Raw genomic sequence first — 15,427 nt, forward strand, 5'->3', positions numbered from 1 at the left:
CGGGAAAAAAAAATCTTAACCCTTTCATGCACCCCGTAACCCGATAACATGATAAGCTGTCCACTGTAGTAACCGCTGTCCCTGAAAGGGTTAATATATTTAAAATATATATTTTTAAACCCCCGTCGGTACCATTAGAATTGTCAGGCCGACAGGAAATGAAAATAGTTGAAAAATATGGCCGCTCTGCTTTCACTCATCTGGGAAGACTTTCTATCAATGATTGGATCAGACACCTGTTGTGAATTTTGTCATTCAGCTCTTTGTTAGAGAACATCAAGTTGTGAAGTGATGGTCACCTATCAAGGTTATCCATCATTTTTAGATTCACCTGAAATCCAGATATGCCTTACTTTTTGGTGGTGGTGTGTGTGCCTTGTAATTGACTGGCATCCAGGAAATTAATTTCACCAACAGTTAATCAAGATTAATGAATTTATTCATGAAAGTATCATCATCATCTCAAGACCCATTTTAGCTCTACTTGCTTTAAAATCTGCAAAAACTCCAAAGAAGAATGAGAAAACTGTCCATGAGAGAGTTTTACCAACCCCCCACCCCTACCAACCAACCCCACCCCCAACTGGCAGCCATCTTCTCCCTGGGAGCACAACAGGGGAGATAGAAATATGAGTATATGTGAGTTGTTATTCCTAAAAGTTGTCATTACACCGGTATCTACGTCATGGGAGGGAACCGCATAGCATGAAGGCAGCGTGTGGTGTCCTCGGCGGTTGTAAACATTCGTCAGTGCGTAAAACTCACCTGGAGCCAATGGCATTATGGACATTGCGGTGGATGTGATACTTAGGGAAGGCTTGTACTAAGGTGTGCTGCCCTTAGGTGGAATGTTGCTCTGGCGTCTACGATTCAGGTTTTTGCCGTTAAGCACGTACACACTCACACACACACGCGCGCGCGCGCACGTGCACGCACAGACTTGGACAAAGATTGGCTAGAGCCACACACACATGCGCGCACACACACACACACACACACACACACACGCACACACACGGATAGCATTTCCCATCCGGAGCGATAGCAAAGAAGGGAGGGAGGGAGGGAGGGAGTAGTGTTGGGGGTTTGGGCAGTCCTATTCTGGTTTGGTGAGTTTTGTGAAGGAGCCAGTGTGTACACCGTACACAGGTGCAAAGAGAAAGAAAGAGAAAGAAGGATTGAGAACAGAAGCAGAAAAACCAATGGACGGAGAAGAGTGCCAGCGGTGATGTGTGTCCAGCTGACATCCACCTGAAAACTGGAGTGACACGTCAGCGATGGTGTGCTGTAAGGAAGGTTTTCTCCTCTCTGTGTGTGCTGGTGCTGGTCGTGGTGTGTGTGTGTGTGTGTGTGTGTGTGTGTGTGTGTGTGTGCGCGTGTGTGTGTGTGTGTGTGTGTGTGGAGGGGGTCCTCTGATGGGTTCCTGTGGTTCATTAAGTGTGCTGGAACTTTTCCCTTCTTTTTTCCTCATCCACCTCCCCTCTTCGGTTCCGAGGAATGTGGGGCTTATGTCAGTGAGAGTCAGGTACAGACTCACTAATTACCGCTGCCCTTACTCCCTCCATCCCTCCCACCTTCACCTTCTGTACTCCCTCTCTCCTCCATTTGAAGACCTTGTGGGTTTTAATACCCTCCTCTCTTTAAAAAAAAAAAAAAAGTTCTTGTCTCCTGCTGTTGCGTCTACAAGAAGTGCTGTCGTGACTGGAGCAGAGGCAAACAGAGGATCTGAGTCAGAATCCAAAAAAACACCAAATGAGGAACAGAAATTCTGGCTTGTCCTCTTTTTCGGTGCACTTGGGATTGTGATACTTATGTGAACCGTGTCAGAACATTTCTGATTGTGCTCCTGGTGGTGGTGGTGGGGGCCTCTCATTGAAGACAGGAGGCACCTTGGCAGCCAACGACAGACCACACAGAACCTGACGGACAACACCAAGGCAAAGAGGAAGTGAAGATGAGAACGTGAACCCTGTTGGTCCAAAAACGTCGGCAGAAGAACCAAATCGCCCAAGAGGACACATTCCGTCATCTTTCAGGTTGGTGTCATGCCGTGATGGGCCGTTGAGCTTATTTAGAAACGGGTCTGTTTCCTCACTGGGTTGATAGAGATACACACAGTGGGTATCTGGAAGGACATTTCTTCAGCTGGTTCAGTGTTCACACTGACCCAGCTGACGGCTCTAACCTTCACTGCAAGGTTACGGGACAGCGTCTGTGTTTATTTGTGCAGAAATGTGTGTGTGTGTGTGTGTGTGTGTGTGTGTGTGTGTGTGTGTGCGTGCGTGCGCGCATATGTGCGTGTGTGTGCGTATGTGTGCGTGTGTGCGTATGTGCGTGAGAAGCGATGTTGTCTTGTCTCGTCATCTTGTGGATATGTTTTCCCAAAACTGGTTAGGCAGGGTGCCGCTTTAGCCTTGGCCATCTTGTTGATGCACAAACGAGATTGGCTCGTTGTATATGTGATGCTGCACTTTTGAGGGTCACAGGGACATTGGATGTGAAAGGTAAACGCATATATTTGACTTTGGTATCAAACAACTGTATCAAGAAGTTCATGTATGATAATGGGAGTTGCTCCATTCTATCCTATCAGGTTATCAGCTTGATTCGCCCCATAGGTCAGACACACAAGGAATTTGGAGCCGATTGTTGGTGTCACTCAAGTACAATAGCGATGTACACGGCAGTTAAATCCAAAATGATACCTCTTCTGGCCAAATTGTGATCTAGTGATTTTTATCTTTTTTATATGTAGTGTTAAGCAGGAAATTAAAGTGGTAAAAGACTGTAGGAAGTTGTTTAAAGAGTTAATGAAAACCTGATGATTTTGAGTGTAAAACACTGTGAAAATCATTTTCAATTTGAGGGAACAATCAACTAATCAACATCAGTTTAGAACATTAGGTACACCCGTATTAAACACTCACTTGGCAGCACATGGACACGGAATTTGGGGTTCAAATATTAACTGGAATCCTGAAAACATTTTTTCCCCTTTCATTTCTTTGAACGCACTGTATTATAGTCTCACTACTTCCTTGTATCATTTCCATTTGAAAACTGCAATGAAACGTGGCTTACACTCCTCCCCTTTAAGTATCTGTGTGTTGTCCTCCATCCCAGCCAGTTTCCTTGTGAATACTGTAAATAGTTCTGTGTGTGTGTGCATGTGTGTGTGTGTGTGTGTGTGTGTGTGTGTGTGTGTGTGTGTGTGTGTGTGTGTGTGTGTGTGTGTGTACGAGCTGCGAGGTGCGTCGGTTGTATCGAAATACTGGTCAGAATTGATGACAGATTATGTCATATGGGAACACAAAAAAGACTTAGTATCTCATCTCACAGAATCACTACTCCATTGCAAAAGGGGCATGGTCGTTCAAGAAAGGAATTCATATCTCTTTTTTTTTTCTTCCTTAAGCGCGGTATCAGCAATTGCCTCGTAGCCATATCAAGTTTCAGGGAGAAATAAAGGGCAGTTGGTATTAAAAGGAACTAGAATGTGAAAGAGTTGTGTGCGTGTATATATATTTTAAAGAGTTGTTATCATTCAAGACAGACAAACAGCAGAGCAGCTATATGTCACATGACTGTCACATGACCATCTCATGTTCATGATGGGAAAAGGAACACTAAGTCTGGTGTGTGGGTGTGTGGGTGCGTGTGTACATGTGTGTGTGCGTGTGTGTGTGTGTGTGTGTGTGTGTGTGTGTGTGCCATAAACCTAATCCGCTAAAATTGCTGCAGAAGTTGCCCAGTAGAAGAAGAGAATGACTGCAAGGAAGGAACCTGTTGGTCCTATTGTGTTGTTTATGAAATAGCTGTAAGAAGATCTGATCTCTCCTCTCCGCCGCTAACTCTGTTTGTGACCAACACACACATACCCGAAAAGCACAATGGCGGTATTCTTTCCCCTTCATTGCCCTCCCTCAGGAGCTCCTTTAATGTTCAACCGAGTATTAGACACCGGTGTGATGTAGTCCAAGAAATAATGTTGAATAGATGGGTTATTTTCCCCATGGACACAAATATAAATGTCAGGAAGCCGGTCCAAATCAATATGTTTTGAACATAAATTGACGGGGCATCAGGTGGTTACTCCGTGTACGTTTCCAAAATAAAGATGTCACATTTCAACAATTGGAAAATACAATTTGATCAAAATGGGACATGGTGAATCTACACCATATACAGTGCCCAGAGTGTTTTACAAAGCCTCACATTCACTTATTTAAGCTAACCAGCTAGCTAGCTATCAAGGGAGATGTCCCTCTGAGGCTGACGTTTGCTAACTCTCTTTCGCTAGTTGTCGTGCGTGACGGGGTGAGTGAGAGGCCAGCGGCAAACTACCGATGGAGGCTTTGGTACACTGCATAGCAAAACACATACAAAAAACACTCTTTACCACCACACAATTCACTCTTTAGTTTATCTGTCATGCATGCTTTGGGAATGTGGGAGGGAGCTGGTATACATGGGACATAGAATCATAGGGTGAACATAAAAAGTCCACATAGGACTTTTACTTTTGTCTGATTTCCTCGTAAATTCTGCTTGCAACGTGTAATTGCACAAGCTGCGGCTTCGTTGGCGCAGTATGCGCGTGTGTAAACAGGTGACATCCACCCATTGTGAAGGCTGCAACAACAGTCCCTTCTCCCCACCGTGCATCTTGCATCGTCCCACCTTTGACCCCGGTGAAACCCGGGCCACCTAATGTGTGGTGATACAGCTGAACCCTCTTCTCCTCTCTGCTCCTAATGCCACTCCTGCTATCATGCCTCATTTCAATGTGTGTTTCTTCCTTCGTCCTTCTTTTGCCTCTTTTGGATGAGAAGGGAATTAGTTTTTTTTTTTTTGTTGAAAGTACTAGTTTTTGCATCAAGAGAAGACATATTAGCTTGCTCGTTCCCGCACACATGCACGCTTGATGCAGCTGATTGCGCGATCTCTTTGCTGCATACCGGTTCTGACACACAATGGGGTCGTTGTCTGAAATGCAGTTGTGGGAATGTGTGATGGTCAAGATATTACCCGTACATACCGCTATGTTCATACTTAGTACAAACGCTTCATTAAAAAGCTCTCCTCATCTATTACGTTGCTAAATGTGTCTTTGTCAGCACGGTGTGACTTCTGAGCAAATGTTTGCCCATCCAACTCGAAGAACACATATCAACGACCCGTTTAGTAAACCCGTTTCTTACAAAAATCCTTTATGGGTCTCCTTATCGTGATATCTATCTGTTTTGTATTTCTATTGATTTGTTTTCCCAAGAGCATTTATAGAGGACTAGCGAGACCAGAGGGAAACAGCGAAGTACACTTTTCCGTATTGGGTTTCACAAAAGACTCAAATCGCTACGTCGCGTTTCCGTTCATGATTGTTATCCTCAGTCATCTTGGCTGCTAGGCGACCGAGGTGTGCTTTGTGACGCAAAAGTTAGTGCTGGAAGAAGTTGTCTGTTGACTTGATGGTCTTGTTTAACAGCTGGGTTTGGTCTGAGAAAACGCACACTTTAAAATAATTTCGGTCGTGGCTTGTAAATGAATATTGTCTCTTTCATTGCAACAACCTTGGACCAGTCGGGAAACCTCTCATGTGTTGGTATCAGCATTATTGACAAAGTTGCTGTGTAGACTTGTGTGTGTGATGTTTCGACATACAGTTGCACAATAAAATAAATTTAAAATGACAGCAAAAAAAACCCAAAACAAAACAAAACCAAAAAAAACCCCCCATCCTGGATCCCTACCGTTGCTCAAACAAAGATACTTCGGAAAATCAAACAAATATAAAACACCACCCACACTTGGTCATGAGCAGTTTCAGTCCATCGTTCATAAAATGAAGAACAAGTGGAACTGTTTTACAACTTGCTGTTTCTTGTCATAAAATCCCTGTTTCGTGACACCGCTCAGGAGCTTAGTCATTGTGTGTTTTGGAATGTGAATTTGGAGGGTGTTAATACTGCAATCCAACCGGCTTATTTTTATCCTTCCCTCTTTGCCAGTGTGTGCTCGTGGGTGCGACTGTGTGTGAAAAGAACAAATTGTCTCGCAAATAACTAAAACACAAAAAGTTGAACATTGGTCACAGGTAACCTTTTCAGGGGATTCATCAAAGTGGCATTCTACTCATTGGGAACACTTGAGCTGAACTATTGAATCAATTGGATGGAAATGTATTAAAATAGATTAACCTTGACATGCACCCTGTAACCTGAAAACATGATAAGATGTCCACTGTAGGAACCGCTGTTCCTGAAAGGGTTAAGCAAAAAACAAAACAAAACAAAAAAAACTACGGGAGCAAAATCATAAAGTCATTAAATTACCTGATTTTGGTTCCAGTGAATCGCAAGAAATGCAATAATACATCATGAACCAAAATGTATTTTTAATAGTACTTGAAGGAATACAGCATACAGTACATGTACTTCAAGATACAACTCTTACTTATTGGGGGGGGGGGGGGTATAGTAATAACAGTGAAAAGCAGCAGCTAATACGTGTGGTGACCACCTCTTGTTACATTCCAGACCCACCCGGGATAGGTGAAAATCTGTGATATGTCGAGACCACATGAAAAGCTTGAAAAAGTGCAAGCCTTAAAATTCCCCTCCCGCATGCTGTAATCACTTTGAGACTTATATAAACACAATAAAGTGGAGGATTACTGTATACGTGATAATATGACGAGGTGATTATACATTTGTGTCATTTTCACCATTACACTGGGGCACTTAGGGAAATCATAATGTGGCTCATTATCAAAAGGAGTTGACATTGTTTAGGAGGGTGAACGAAAAGACTTGATTCGAGTTTTCTAGAGTGCATAAAGTGTCCCATCTTAGCAGTGAGGGTTGGAGTTTTACACAAACGCCGCTTGCTTGAATGATGGTCTCGGAGTTACACAATTTGTCCTCTGGTGCATGTTGGACGGTGTTGTGCAAATAGTGATGCCACTATTTCATGTTTAAGTTGTAAGAAGATGTGGTAAATCCGCCGTGTCGCGTCAGCGCTCGCAGACTCTCACATGACTGTCCACCGTTTTGACGCCTCAGCGGTTAAATGCTCAGCGGTCAGACGAGTCATCTGCATTTATTTGACTTTATACTTTTCCTGAGTTGTTTTGCTCCCCCCAACTTGTTATTATTTCTCTCCTTCCTTATCCTTGACCTTGGCATTGATTGCGCATGATCTGCTATTGGCTCGCCGCTCGCCACATGACGGGAGGGTCAGCTGACAAGCGAGAAGGCAAAAGAGGACTCGACTCACACCAGGATGGAGAGGAAAATGTTAGATCCTGTGTGTGTGGGGGGGGGGGGGCAGAAAAGCACTATAATTGTGCTGAGTCCTTTTTGTTAATGATAAGCGGGGGGGACATTTCGATTGGCTGACTTGTTTCAGGATGTGAGGTGAAGCCTTTGAATGAGGAAGTGTTACAACTGAACACACATTTCCCTTTTGGGAAGTGTTGTTTTACTGACAGTGGCATTTCGGCATCAGCAGATTTTTTTTAAATTTCTCTGGGCGCACATGTTTATATATATATATGGAACCTTATGAGCATTTTTGATGCAGCAAAATGCTCTTACTGAAAATGACACTCCGCATAAAGTTAAGGATGAGCATGCAAAGACTATATTGGAGTTATTTGATGACACACACTGGCCATTATACCACTATTTGTGCGTGTTTTGTTTCATAGCAGGCATGTATGGCCAGTTCTATAACTATCACCTCCATACCTGTGTCTGGTTGCATGTGAATTTCTTACATTTGCTGCTCAAAAGGAGGAATTGGCTCTATTTCTTGTTCTCCTCAAAAAAATAAATAAAATAAAAATAAAAAAAGCATGTGCAGGTGTCACTCAGTACACATGAGCTTGTCTTGACTGGATGTGTATTTCTGCTATATAGCATCTCTGAATTGGGCTCTCCCCCGCCTCCTAAATAGCTTTATGACTTTGCCTGGCCTTCACTCCCGATTTCACAATGTTGACGGGACCACAGATTTTGTCCGTTTGCAAACTTTGCTCTATTTGTGCGCGCGAAGCCTCTGTGTGTGTGTGTGTTTGTGTGCCTACCCAAAATGGAGAATCAGTGATGGCTTGTCCTTCATTAACAGAGCCATTGGTTAATGTGTCACCCGTACTACGGCAATTGCACGGCAAGTGATAATAGTGTTGTGCTTGCGCACTAAAGATTGTTTAAAGTCGCGTTTCAACTTCCACACATCCCTTGTATGCGTCTGACAAAAATGACTGGAATGCCCTGTGTTTAGTCTATATTGCAGACTGTTTTGTTTCCTAATGTGTTTAAGTGTGGCAAAGTCGAGTTAGGGCTGAAAATGAATTGTCCAAATCACTTTGGATATCCAGCCTGCTTCTGAGTGATCATTGTGGTCAATCAATGATCCGCCTCTGAAAAGTAGACTTAAGGACAAACCTGGTGCTGCATTGACAGATTTTAACTTGAGATATAAAATATTTGACGGCGTTGCACACAACTTATAATGGAACTGATTTAAAACCGGCAAGACTGGAATTAGCAAAAAGGCTTTTTGACAGGCCGCAAAGCTTTTAGTTTATAGGCGTCAAAATGAAGAATACAAAGAATAGAACACTGCACCTACTCCACAGAGAAGTGTTGATTATGTTCTGATGCCATTTTGCTTCATCTGGTACCGGATGTCTGGAATCTATGCAGGGTGAAATTAAATTTCAAGTTTCTGAAGGCATTCTAAATGTGCCCAGTGTCAGAAAGCTCGTTCTTATTCACAAGTCGTGGGTCCTCGTATACAATTAAGTGCCAGTCCACATGGCTGGAAAAACCCAACAGTGGCTCAGAACGAGAAAAAAAAATAATATTTCACTATTTTGAAGTGACCTTCCATGAGGCCTGATGTAAATTCTATTGAGCATCTGTGAAGTAGCCAAAACATGTTGTCTGAAGATGGCACCCTTGTCACAAGAGGCAGCTGGCGCCGGGAAATACTTTAACGGTCTCATTGAGTGTTAGAGAAATCATTTGACTGCAGTGGTTTCCTCAGATGCATGCAACAAATTTGATCTTAGGGTACCATTACTTTTGTCCATGCCAGTTTTTCTTTTATATTGATTTATTTATTTGATTCTGTTCATGATCAGTAAATGTTGACCAGGACTTTCTGTCTTTCGCACGAGCTTACCAAATACACAACGACAAATTTTAATCAGAGCTGGCTTTATCTCTTCCTAAATGTATTTTTGACGCTGATTTAGAAGAAATGTCATTACTTTTTTTTAGCACATCAGGGTTTTGAGATATTTACATTTGTTATTTTTAAGTATGAAGCTTGCTCGATATGGATTTTTGCACATGTTGGAATTTATAGCTATGGCATTTCACAAAACAATCCTCATGTGGCTGAACCCACCCCTTAATTCAGAAATATTACACATATTAATAATAATACTACTACTAATAATAATAATAATTATTGTTAATATTGTCATTATTAATTAAACCTAATGTGCAAGAGAAAAAACAAGGGCAGATTCGGAATCTGAACAAACAAATCATCAAGAATAGTTTTGTACATTTTTGTGGACCTGTGATATTTGACCTACATATTTAATATTTTTATCCACCCATCGTGAAGGCTGCATATATTTTTTTTAATATAAGACTATGGGCCCCGGTGGTCCAGTGGTTAGCACATCGGCTTCACAGTGCAGAGGTACCGGGTTCCTTCCTGTGTGGAGTTTGCATGTTCTCCCCAGGCCTGCGTGGGTTTTCTCCGGGTACTCCGGTTTCCTCCCACATTCCAAAAACATTCGTGGCAGGCTGATGGAACATCCTAAATTGTCCCAAGGTGTGAGTGCGAGCGCGGATAGTTGTTCGTCTCTGTGTGCCCTGCGATTGGCCGGCGACCGGTTCAGGGTGCCCCCCGCCCACTGCCCAAAGATGGCTGGGATAGGCTCCAGCACCCTCTGCCACCCTTGTGAGGCTAAATACTACATAATACTATAATACATAATACTATTGGTCTTGTGAAAGGTTTGACTTTACCATCTATTAAAAAATAGTTTACCTGTTGGTTCAGATTTTGTCTATTTTATGATTGCCTGCCAATGAAAACCATGCAGCTTCAGATTTTGCTCGGTTTTCCTTTCTTGTTACCTGAAAACAAGGTGACCCTTTTTGGGTGGACTGTCAGAAGGGAAAACTTTTAAATGTACTCAACATATTGAATGAATTCAGAGTACAAAAGATGAAACCGTGTCAGCTGACCTGGAAATTGCACAATGGCCACTGCAATCTCATCACATCCTGCCAAATTTCCAGAAGCGAAACCTTTATTCGGTTCTAACTACGGAGCGTCCAAGTGCTCCTCTATTATTTCAAAGCTGTTAGTATTAGTGACTTACAATCTGGACTTTCGTCTCACGACACAGCTGAACAATATTTTCCTGCAGCTCATCTGTCAATGTTTCAAAAAGAAAACAAACCAAACCCCCCCCCCCCCAAAAACTCACAGTTGAGGTATTAAAATACGCTGATATACTGTGATTTGAACTCCTTAAATGAAAGCTAAACAAAATATAGATTAAATTTACTTCAGCACAAAAGTATAAGGTATGAATGCATTTTCCTGTCAAGGGTATACAAATCCCATTTTAATAACTTTGCACAACTGGAAAAAAAACCTGTACACAATAGTTTCACAACATGCTAAATTCTGACAAGATAATGAGGACTCAATTCATAACAGATCTTGCATGAGCAAAACAGATTGAACTCTGAATCAACGATTACAAACTGACAAAATATACCTTATGTGGATGTGCTCTTGTTTGTTTGTTTTTTCTCGACTGCACACAGAAAATAGCATAATTTATTGTAATCATTATTTTGTCTCCCCTGCCTGCCATGAGCGCGTATCCTCAGGGTGCGCACTGGTCCGATGTCTATCGACAGAGTGGCATTGTCAACTACTGGCTTTGGCCTGCATGTTAGATTGCATTTTTTTTCATCCATGTCAGAATAAATCGGTTCGAAAACTGTAGAGTGGACTTGAACTATTTGAACATCACAAAGAAAGCACCCTTATCTTTTTTTTTTTTTACTTGGTCATTTTTGGGAAATCTTTCCTTAAGAGGTCAGTCACGTGTGCGAGATAGCGCCGTAAACACATTTACAGGTTGTCTGACAAGCTTTACCCTGATTGCTTCCACTCACCAGTTCTTGTCACAACCTCTGCCCTTTTCTGCCTTGCCCTCCCCTTTGTCTTAATTCTTATCAGCTGAGAGAGAGGTTAAAGAGAATAAATAGGTGGTGCTGGTGTGTGTGTGTGTGTGGGGGGGGGGGGTTACCTGCGCTGAATGGCCCCACCTCTCTTTTCTGCCCATTGAGAATGAGTAAACACTAAAGCACCTTTACTTACCTCCACATTTGCAGTGACAGGAGCAGGCAGGCAGGGAGCTGCTCCGCTTCGTTGCATCTTACTTTTTATCGGCACCAAAATCAAAGAAGAAAAACTCCAAACGCAAAGGTTGCCTCTTCGACCACCTGTTTGTTGACATCAATGCCCCTCAGTGTGGCCCACAGGTACAGTTGATGACTTTCAACTTCATGTCTTCTCTCTTTCTTAGTGTCTTCGAGCAGCAAAATTCAAATAGCATGTTCGGGACCAAAATTTTGCAACTGTCTGAACACTATTTCTCCTCGTCATGAATGGTTTAAAGGCACATCTTCAATGAACCTTCAGTAAGCAGCCGTTAAAGGGTCATGAAATCAACTGCTTTGTAATTTGGACATGAATTTAGTATATTTCAATGCTCCGCTGCATTGAGAGGAATCTTTATTGTTGGATTTCCTCATTTTGCCAGTCAGTCAGTGAAAAATCATTGTCAATGTGGTGCAGAGCACCTGAAAGCAATGGTGAATTGGACTGGAGATCATTCTGTCCTTCACAATGAAACCAGTGGAACCAGTGGAGTGGCATGAGGAGACTTTGTTATGAGTGCGTGTGTTCAGTGCCGATACATGTAATCTTGTGAACTTTTACCTCACTAAAGAGCTGCTTGTTGTATCCATAAGTGTGTGCGTGTGTTGTGAAATAGTGTGATCTACATCAAATGCAAAACCAAACATGTCACGACAACACTTTTCATGCTACTTCTTTGCGAGAAAGGCTCTCAACGTTGTGTTGACTACAATTGGCCGTTTACACACGTGGATCCTGACACACGTTTCGAGATGTGTTTGTTGAATGGGTGGGCCAGTGTTTGATGACGATGGGCGAGGAGTAATGTTGGAGGACAATGGCAAAAATGTAAAAATGAAGCTGTTCATATTTCCTTGTTTGAGTCATCCAACCAAGTCACAATGTGATCAAGTGTTTCTTTCCAGTGTCCACCTGGGGAGTGAGTTATGATGTCGTTGTCAGCTGTAATAATTGTCTTCAAGTTGTTGTCCCTTGCCTTTGTCAGGCCAGCTGATTAACTCAAGGAATGTGTTTGGCCAAGAAGGCAAAGCTCCTTTTGGCTGGACCCAAAGCAAAATCTTATTATTGGTGACGTGTGTTTTGTAGGTGACACAAACAGCTCAGATCCTAACTTTCTTCTGCAATTTATTATTAGGGTTTGAATCTGGGTTCAAGTGATGGTTCAATCAGACAATCTGAATGCTCTGTTTTGAGTTGAAGGCGTACGGTTTCATTGCTGTGGTTTTGAGTGGCTCCTTAAGGCAGGGGATGTGTGGGGGGGGGGGGCTCTTTGGGTAAATGAGCTGGAATCATCCCTCCGCGGTGAAGTGGGAACGGGCTGCGGGCAGTCGCACACGCACTCCGTCTGACCTGAAATTCTTCAGGCCACATTCACTTCACTTTTGAAGGGCTCTCGAGCTCCGAGGGAGGCCTGACGAGATCATGGGAGGGGGTGTGGGGGGGCAGTTAGTCTCCTGCATATGTCACACCCCGCACCCGATGGTCATCAAAGTTCTGTACGTTACCTTGCCATCAAACCCCCCCCCCCCCCCCCGTCATGACAAAAAATAAAATAAAAAACACCCCACCCCGACTATTTGAGCTTGAGTGAGCCGGATGAATGATGGTGCCAACTACGTGGATGGAAGACAAACAGAGCAGTGAAGAAATACACAAGTGGGACACTCCATTAGATTCACTTGCAACATGTAAGAACCAATATAAGAGCCGATATTCTTAATCGGAATCAACATGAAAAAAAAAGAATCATTATTCTCTTTATTATCAAAATCTGACAGCTCTTGTACTGGATCACTGTACAATGTGCAGGGCTATAAACTCTAGCCAGTGTTAAGCATAGGAATGTGAGAATCTCAGTCGGTTTGTCAATTAGCCACTCAGTTTTCAATGTTGAGCACGGCTGTAATGTGTAAAAATGCTAGCATTGACGTTTTTCATTGCGTTCCAATGTTAGTAGCTGTCATTTAGTCATCCATCCATCCATCCTCCCGCTCGGTGGTTCAATCCAGCGAACAGAATGACTGAATGAGACATGAAAAATACATTTGGGGATGGAAAGGATTTTGAGAACATGCTAACTCCAGTCGACTGGCTAGCACGCCGGCCCATGTTCTCCTTTCCTCCGGGTACTCTGGTTTCCTCCCACATTCCAAAAACATGCGTGGCAGGTTGATGGAATACTGTACTCTAATTTGTCTCTAGGTGTGATTGTGAGTGCGAATAGTTGTTTGTCTCTGTGTGCCCTGCGATTGGCTGGCAACCAGTTCAGGGTGTACTCCGCCGACTGCCCGAAGACGGCTAGGATAGGCTGCAGCATGCCCCCGAGGATAAACGGATTAGAAAATGGGTGGATGCTAACTCCACACAGATAGTCTGGAGTCAAGATTCAAATCTCAATCCTCAGAACTGTGACACAGACATGTCAACACTCCTACACCATGCTGCCCAGTTTATCATTTTGTAATGTAATTTTCAGTACTGTGCATCTCTGTAAAGTGCCCAGTACCCAAGACACATACTCTATCTCTCACCAAAGGTACAGAGAGCAACATAAACATATGAAAGGCTTGTCAAATTGTCTCATGACTAAATTATTAGTGTGACTGTACTCAGCCATGCAGTTCTCCTGGATGGCCGTCAGCGTGTTGACAGACGTACTGTGTGAACCTCCGCTGTGAGGACATCATGTGTCCTCAAGGGTTAGCCACAGTTCTCGCTTCTCCTTCATCAAGTTCTTTGTTTCACTTGCTCACTCGTTCACTTGGAGAATGCACAAGAGACACGAAATATCTAATCTCTTTTGGTGTTTAGTGGACTTTGTCATCACTTTTTACTAATAAAACCGACATCTGTGTTCTCAAAGCGATGCGTTGGAAATCACCAGAGGAAATTGTTTTCTTTGAAAGTGTTGAAGCTGTTTCTCAGTGTCTGCATATGACCGGGAGGAAGTGCTTCCTGGAAAGTCCAGCGCGAGCCGAAACGCAGCACTCCTGCAGGTCACGTCGCTCTCTGCGACCCTTTACACACGTGACATGCTACTTATTTACTTTCATGGATGACTTGCAGAACCAAACTGGCTCACAGGCCAAGATACTGATTAGCAGCACTGTTTTATTGCTGACTTTATTCCTGCCTTTTTGTCTGCTTGGCAAATTTTTGTGTATGTGCTCTTGTGTGTGTGTGTGTGTGTGTGTGTGTGTGTGTGTGTGTGTGTGTGTGTGTGTGTGTGTGTGTGTGTGTGTGTGTGTGTGTGTGTGTGTGTGTGTGTGTGTGTGTATGTGCTCTTGTGGCCCTGGCCTCAACAGAGAACAAAGTCATACAGTGACAACTTTAACTCCGTTTAACCTGTTGTCCCATTACAGTTTGTACATGTCAAGACATTTCAAAATAAATCATTATAGATATTTGCACTAACATTTTGCTCAAGAGGGTAACAAATCATTGGGGTTTAACTAGACTCAGCAACTTTGTTAACCCATTAAAAAAAAAAACTTTACAAGCCTTTAACATAACAGTCACTGAACTTCTATAAAAATTATTTGTTGAAGTATGTGTCACAGCTTTACAAACAAATATTCTAAGTTTTTAAAACCTCGTTTCAACAAGCTGAGGTAGAGTCAGATCAACACAATTTGCTGTTTTAATGCACCATACCGAAACAATTGGGATCACAATAGTCAACCAGAAAAGGGAACAGCTATGATAAATTGTGCGTATCCGGCAGTACGATATTTGATCAATTGAGTGGTCATCAAATTGTCCAAGCCCTTCAAATTCTACACACATTTGACATTTCACCTGCGGTCATATTATCATACAAGGCAATAATTGAGTATTAAAGTATTTAGTGAGTGAGTGGTAGATATTTTTCTGGGTAGGTTTCCCTGGGGGCGCTACACAGTTAACCATTGATCGTTTTAGATTCAGCCCACCCCCC

At 42.8% G+C, this 15,427-nt stretch overlaps 1 protein-coding gene across 13 annotated transcripts in view; it reads left to right on the forward strand.

Annotated features, from left to right (window-relative positions):
* Positions 1-15,427, forward strand: part of rbm47 (RNA binding motif protein 47) — a 28,623-nt gene that overhangs the window by 1,078 nt on the left and 12,118 nt on the right. For 6 of the 13 annotated variants that reach the window (XM_086120365.1, XM_086120368.1, XM_086120362.1 and 3 more), the window contains exons 1-2: positions 1,111-1,287; positions 1,879-2,036. The gene's annotated coding sequence lies outside the window, so the exon portion shown is untranslated. Of the gene's footprint in view, positions 1-1,109; positions 1,288-1,878; positions 2,037-11,386; positions 11,592-15,427 lie in introns of those variants that run through there. The other 7 variants (XM_086120355.1, XM_086120361.1, XM_086120364.1 and 4 more) reach the window with 5 other exon arrangements.

This window comes from Hippocampus guttulatus, chromosome 9, assembly GCF_054856545.1.
Source record: "Hippocampus guttulatus isolate MCC_2025c chromosome 9, RoL_Hgut_1.0, whole genome shotgun sequence".
NCBI classification, from domain to species: domain Eukaryota; kingdom Metazoa; phylum Chordata; class Actinopteri; order Syngnathiformes; family Syngnathidae; genus Hippocampus; species Hippocampus guttulatus.